This window comes from Corylus avellana, chromosome ca5, assembly GCF_901000735.1.
Source record: "Corylus avellana chromosome ca5, CavTom2PMs-1.0".
Classification (NCBI taxonomy): Eukaryota; Viridiplantae; Streptophyta; class Magnoliopsida; order Fagales; family Betulaceae; genus Corylus; species Corylus avellana.
In genome coordinates this window covers 13,167,029-13,174,496 of record NC_081545.1, presented here as the reverse complement: position 1 = coordinate 13,174,496, position 7,468 = coordinate 13,167,029, and positions in this window count along the sequence as shown.

Sequence of the window (7,468 nt, the reverse complement as noted above, 5' to 3'; positions counted from 1 at the left end):
GATTTAGTTCGACAAAGAATAAATTCTGATAATAAGGGAGAGTCATGTAGGCAGACGTTTTATCATACCTAATGAAGGGATTTTTTGATCGATCAGAAAAGGGATCATAAGAGGAGGCAAGTGTACTTGAGTACGACATCTGAGAATCAGGAGAGAAGGGAGAAAATCTGTTGGTTATGGCAATAGAAGAAATTGGCAAAGAAGAAGCAAGGGAAGACTTTGACTTTAAGGTCAGAGCCTTGGAGTCGACTTTCTCTTTATCTTTTTTGCTGGCCATTGTGGCATTGCAAAAATTCATAAGGAAAGTAATCAGAACCAAAATGGTTAAATTTTTTATAAAATATATGCAAAATAATGTCAAAATTATTTTTTGCAAAGCAGAAATAATAATATGCGCCATGTGCTGGGGATTGGTATGAACAAAGAATTCTGGGAAAACACGACCGTCAGGGGGTGTTTAGGCAAGACAAAACTCTGATGGTAATAGGGTCCTTATCCGACTCTAGGTCTGAGGACTGCCTAAACTTAATATCCAACCTATTAACATCAATTTCAAATTTTGAAGCAAAAGGTATTTGAATATTAACATCAAATTTAACAGTTGAAACACCAATTTCGTTAACAGAAAATGGATAAAGTAAAGCAAAAAAAGACATTCCGAGAATTACCCTTTCACTCATATTTTTGACAAGAACAGTAGGAATATGAAAATGAATATTATCAAAACAGACATGGGCATTGTTTAATTCAAAATCAATGTGCAATTTGTTTCCACTGGCAGAGTCAAGTTTCTGAGTGGATTTTTCAAAATATTTATTAGGAATAAATCCTTCTTGAATGCAATTCAAATCAGAACCAGAATCAATTAAAGCAAAGATATCAAAAGCATAATCAGGGGAAATGGTAATTCTGACTTTTGAATACCATCTGGGAGGAACAACTTTACTGATCATACTGACAATCTTAACTTCATTGGACAAAGATTTATGACTGGATTCAGCCTCATCATCATGCTCAGTTGTTTCGTTATTAGAAACACGTCCTGGAAAACATTGGTTAAGATTTAAAAGCAAAAGCTTTTGTTGTAAATCTTTTTTTTCAGTACTAACATCTTGCAAGGCAATTTGCAAGTTGACAACATCTTTCTTGATGATACTAATCTCATGCTGCAAATCTAAGATCTATCTTTCTCTCGACACAGAGAAAGGTTAACAGGGGGTAAGTAAAGAGGAGAAGAACAAGACAATACTAGGGGGGTCAATAGAGAGCAGGGTGTACATCAAGCAGTAAAGAGATCGGAACTCTTATGGCTCTGATACCAACAACGGAGGGGGAGTGATGTACATGCATTAAGATAATTTAAAACAAAGCAGTAAAACCAGCCATGAGGCGGTAATGACAGTTATATAATCAAAATATAGAACATAAATTAAAGACAGTAAAGAAGCTGGTTTAAAACAAAGCTTGATATAAGCTTAAATCGTTAGAGATTGATAGGCTTACAAAAGTAAGTGATAGTGCTTACAGAAGTAAGTGACAGAGAAGAAGAAATGATAGGGGAATGGCTAGAGAGCAAAGGAGCTTCAGAAGATGGAAGGCTCTGGTAAATTGCTTCTTCCTTACAAAGGGGGAGGGTAGCCCGTTATATAGGCCAATTACAATCAAATAAAACAAAATACAATCATGAACCAAACAGTAAAAGCAGATGCCGCATTAATGCAGTCAAAAGTGAACAGTAGGGGCACGTTCGGCGCCAATCTGGAATAGTGAAAGTAGTCAATTAGGAACAGTAGCTGTCGGCACTGTAGTGTCGACAAACAAATCTTCAACAGTGAACAGTGCGTCTGAACAGTAATCCTGTACAGTGTCGTCTGTGACAATGAACAGTAAAAGTGAACAGTGATTTTGCACAGTAACTTCAAATAGTGATGAACAGTGATCCGTTTGAAGATCTTCAGATTTTTCTTTGCTGTTGTCATGAATAGTGAACTCAGAACCAACCAATAATGGAATGGTAGCAGCTCTTTTTCGATGGAACTTTTGGGAAATTTGAGGCCGTTATGGGCCAATGTTTGAGAACAAGGAGCTTTTAGCCGTTAAAGGGCCATTAGGTTTTACAAATCTTCAATCCCTGGGTAGGGATAGTAGTCTTGTGTGTCTTCATAATATGGGGCAGCTTGAAGGGAAATTCTTGTCAAAATTAGCAAACCAAGAATGATCAAAAATCGAGGTTTGGTAAAGTAGGAATTTAAACCAGGCATCGACATATTCATAAACAAGTGCAAGGGATAGAAAATCCGTTAAGGGATTTTGCGACAGAGGGGTGATTAACCCAGTCCTTTTCAGTGATAATCCTATTGAAATAGACACTATGATACAGTATCTTCTGAGGATTAATCCTGTCAGGGATAGCTTTGAAAGAGATAGAATCAGTTTGTTTTAAGACAGCAGAATAATAGGCCAAATTTTTCTGGGGATGTTCAGGAATCCATGTGTGAATAGTTCTGGTTTCAACTTAGGTTAGGCCAAGGGTATGTGTGGATAGTTTAGTGTCTAGGAAGGACATACTTAGGAAGTTTGCCTTGTGAGTGAGTACCTAGGATGAGATCCTATAAGACTTTGCCCAGTGAGTAATTTTGAGTTTAGTTTGTGTGTCAATATGTGGAGATCTAATTCTTCTGTTAGCTCCAATTCTAGTTTACCACCTGACGTGGTTAATTTTGAACAATATTCTGTTGAAAATGATAATAATTTCTGTTTTGATAAATGGAACATCCCTAAGCTTGACGCTAAGGATGTTTACACTACTTCTTAGTTTAAATCTTCTTTTAAATCTGAATATTCTGTCAAAACTGTTGAACAAAGATTTGCTATTACTGGCAAAGATCAAACCATTAATCTTTTTAACAAGAAATTCATTAACGATTCTCTTGCTAAAGGTTATAAGTTTTTGCATATTGGTTCTTTTCAAGTTGCTGTCAAGCCATTGACTCGACTTGGTATTAATGCCTCTGTTTTGTTATGCTTGCGTGACGCAAGATTTGTTGATTTTCGTACTTCTATTCTTGACATGATTCAGTCTTCTCTTTTTAATGGCCCTGTCCATTTTGATGTCTTCCCTAATATTTCTCTTGCTTTGAATGATATTCATATTTTGAAAGCTTTGACGCTTAATATTTTGACTTCTAGTTATAATATGGAAGAAGGTAGCAGATCCCTTGCTATCATTTACCTTATTTATTATAAATTGATGAAGACAAACCTAGATCCACAAGCTGTGATCAAGAATCCAGGTGAATCTACTTTGTTAATTCAAAGTTCTACTCATAATGCTCATATCAAAACTCCAAAAGTGATTCGCTGGGATGAGATTGTCCTCCCCAACGAGTGGCTTTTGGAAGGTGTTGCAAAACCTTCTCGAGTAGTTAACAATGCCTCTAATCTTGATTAATTCAGCAATATATGGATGGATCTGTCAAAATCAATTTTTCTGATTTAGGACTTTCAAACAGAATCGAAAGACCTCTGTTCGAAAGACCTCTGTTGGTTAACGAACGAAGGAATTCTTTTGCTGGTTCCACAACCTCAGAAGGACTCCGACGTCGTGATAAAGATGTGGATGAGTACCTTAACGCTCCTCCTCCTCTTTGTCCTATTGTTAACCCTGATTTGAAACTCAAAGGAATTTCTATCGATTCCCAAGTTTCTTCTGCTTTTTACTCTACTAGAAGTCATCCCCAAACGGATGACGAAGGTGGATCTATCTCTCCTTCTGCTTCTGATTTTAATGCTCCTCTTCCCACTGCTCATCATCAGTGTAATGTCATCACTGCTACTGCTCCTGTCAAAAATTTCTTTTATGTTATTGATTGGCCTGCTTTGTCCAAAGATTTTAGCTCAAAAGAAAATCGTGTTTTACGGCATGCTTACAGTGCCAATACTCTTCTTGATAATGTTTTGAATGTTGTCAAAAAGAATTTTACCAAAGAAGATAAATCTGTCATCAGATCTTCTCATCCTCCTCTTGAAAATACTCTTCTTGATATCAACAAAATTGTTGTTAAATGTTCTCCTTTCAAAACCCATGATGATAAGAATCGTATTAATAACGATAGGAAGATTATCGAACAAAATAATTTTGTTTTCCAATCTCTTCATATTTTAGGACAACAATTGGACCGTATCGAAGAGAAAATTCCCTCTCTCTCTTCTGATCCAAAAGTTTCCTCTGCTCCTTCTAAAATTGAAAAACCCTTGATTTCTCTCCCTGATTTGAAAAAATCTTCTGGTTTAAAAACGACTTCTCAAATGAACCTTGAGAAAGTCAACAAATTGCTTTCTGAGTTAACTAATGCTCGTGCCAGTTCTTTTGGACAAAATTTTGGTAATATATATACACTACAAGAAATTTGCTCATTAGCGGCGACCCAAAGTCGCCGCTAATGAGCAAAACGTCGCCGCTATTGATCAATAGCGGCGACACTTGGCCGCTATTCAGTTGCTGGTATTAATCCGCCACTGATGATCAATAGCGGCAACATTTCGGGTCGCCGCTATTGATGGGTCAATAGCGGCGACTTTTAGTCGCCGCTAATGACTTTTTTTGTTGCCGCAAAAAAAGCTTGAAATGGGCCGAGTGTCGCCGCTGATGATGGTCAATAGCGGCGACCATCTGGGTGGCTGCTATTGACTATCAATAGCGGCCACCTTCTAGGTCGCTGCTATTGATAATCAATAGCGGCGACGTTATAGGTCGCTGCTATTGACTATCAATAGCGGCGACCTAGATGTCGCCGCTACTGACTATCAATAGCGGCAACCTAGATGTTGCTGCTACTTAGTATCAATAGCGGCGACCTCGTAGGTCGCCGCTATTGATAATCGTAAAAAAATAAAAAAATCATTAGCGGCGACATTGAGGTCGCCGCTAATGATATATTTTTTTTAAAAAAAAAAAAAAAAAAAAAATAGACCTGCTTATAATAGATGTTATTATATAACAGTTATGAGAATTACACCAAGCCTATTTATAGTCAAATCGCTCGAGATAACTAAAGTTAATTGGTGCAAGCATTGCATATATATGAAAGGACAAGTGGATTCAAGGATTCACTTCTTATCATGAAACAAAAAGTGAAAAGAGGGAAACAACAACACAAAATAATGACATGTTGGGGACGTCCGGACAATAAGGTTATAATCAAAAGTAAACTCATGCCAAGTCAATCAAACTAAACCACCCAATCCAAGGCTTGCCTTTGAATTGTGGACCCTAAGAGCAACAAACCTTACATATATTGAAGGGTTTGACTCCTCACCTATGAGCACAAACTATGTCCAAAAAATAATAAAGGACTTCATCTCATCAAGCAAAGGAATAATAGGTAAACCATTAAAACAAGTTGGTGCAAGCATTGCATATGGAAGGACAAGTGGATTCAAGGATTCACTTCTTATCATGAAACAAAAAGTGAAAGAGGGAAACAACAACACAAAATAATGACATGTTGGGGACGTCCGGACAATAAGGTTATAATCAAAAGTAAACTCATGCCAAGTGAATCAAACTAAACCACCCAAAAAAAAAAACTATGAACACAAACTATGTCGAAACAAAAAATAAAGGACTTCATCTCATCAAGCAAAGAAATAATAGCTAAACCATTAAAACAAGTTGGTGCAAGCATTGCATATGGAAGGACTAGTGTATTCAAGGATTCACTTCTTATCATGAAACAAAAAGTGAAAGAGGGAAACAATAACACAAAATAATGACATGTTGGGGACGTCCGGACAATAAGGTTATAATCAAAAGTAAACTTATGCCAAGTCAATCAAACTAAACCACCCAATCCAAGGCTTGCCTTTGAATTGTGGACCCTAAGAGCAACAAACCTTACATATATTGAAGGGTTTGAGTCTTCACCTATGAGCACAAACTATGTCCAAAAAATAATAAAGGACTTCATCTCATCAAGCAAAGGAATAATAGGTAAACCATTAAAACAAGTTGGTGCAAGCATTGCATATGGAAGGACAAGTGGATTCAAGGATTCACTTCTTATCATGAAACAAAAAGTGAAAAGAGGGAAACAACAACACAAAATAATGACATGTTGGGGACGTCCGGACAATAAGGTTATAATCAAAAGTAAACTTATGCCAAGTCAATCAAACTAAACCACCCAATCCAAGGCTTGCCTTTGAATTGTGGACCCTAAGAGCAACAAACCTTACATATATTGAAGGGTTTGAGTCCTCACCTATGAGCACAAACTATGTCCAAAAAAAAAATAAGGACTTCATCTCATCAAGCAAAGGAATAATAGGTAAACCATTAAAACAAGTTGGTGCAAGCATTGCATATGGAAGGACAAGTGGATTCAAGGATTCACTTCTTATCATGAAACAAAAAGTGAAAAGAGGGAAACAACAATACAAAATAATGACATGTTGGGGACGTCCGGACAATAAGGTTATAATCAAAAATAAACTCATGCCAAGTCAATCAAACTAAACCACCCAATCCAAGGCTTGCCTTTGAATTGTGGACCCTAAGAGCAACAAACCTTACATATATTGAAGGGTTTGAGTCCTCACCTATGAGCACAAACTATGTCCAAAAAAAATAAAGGACTTCATCTCATCAAGCAAATGAATAATAGCTAAACCATTAAAACAAGTTGGTGCAAGCATTGCATATGGAAGGACAAGTGGATTCAAGGATTCACTTCTTATCATGAAACAAAAAGTGAAAAGAGGGAAACAACAACACAAAATAATGACATGTTGGGAACGTCCGGACAATAAGGTTATAATCAAAAGTAAACTCATGCAAAGTCAATCAAACTAAACCACCCAATCCAAGGCTTGCCTTTGAATTGTGGACCCTAAGAGCAACAAACCTTACATATATTGAAGGGTTTGAGTCGTCACCTATGAGCACAAACTATGTCCAAAAAAAAAATAAAGGACTTCATCTCATCAAGCAAAGGAATAACACTATCTTTTATTCAAATGCTTCTAGTATTTGCTATTTACATGCTTGCAAATTCTTATAAAAAGAAGAGCAACTCACATAACGGTGGAACAAACAAATGTTGAAAATAAAATTCACCAGAAAACAGACAAAAATTTTAAAAAAAACCATCCAAATGAGACCTTCTTGGGGTGTCAAACTAGTTGTTAGATCTAACTACAAACTGGGTATAGCTCACTGATCTGAAACAAACATTCATATGAAGAAACTAAAAAAAAAAAAAAAAAAAAAAGAATTAACTAAGACTAAAAGCAATTCTTTTTTCCTGAAACAAATAACGTAAGACAAAAAAAGATCGTCGGCCTTAATTACCACATTCAAACACAAACATAAGCTTATATGATTAATGAGGTCACAAACGCAAACCAACAAACAAATATAATCAAAAACCAAACACTCCAATTCACATTTTACTCATCCTTATAACTC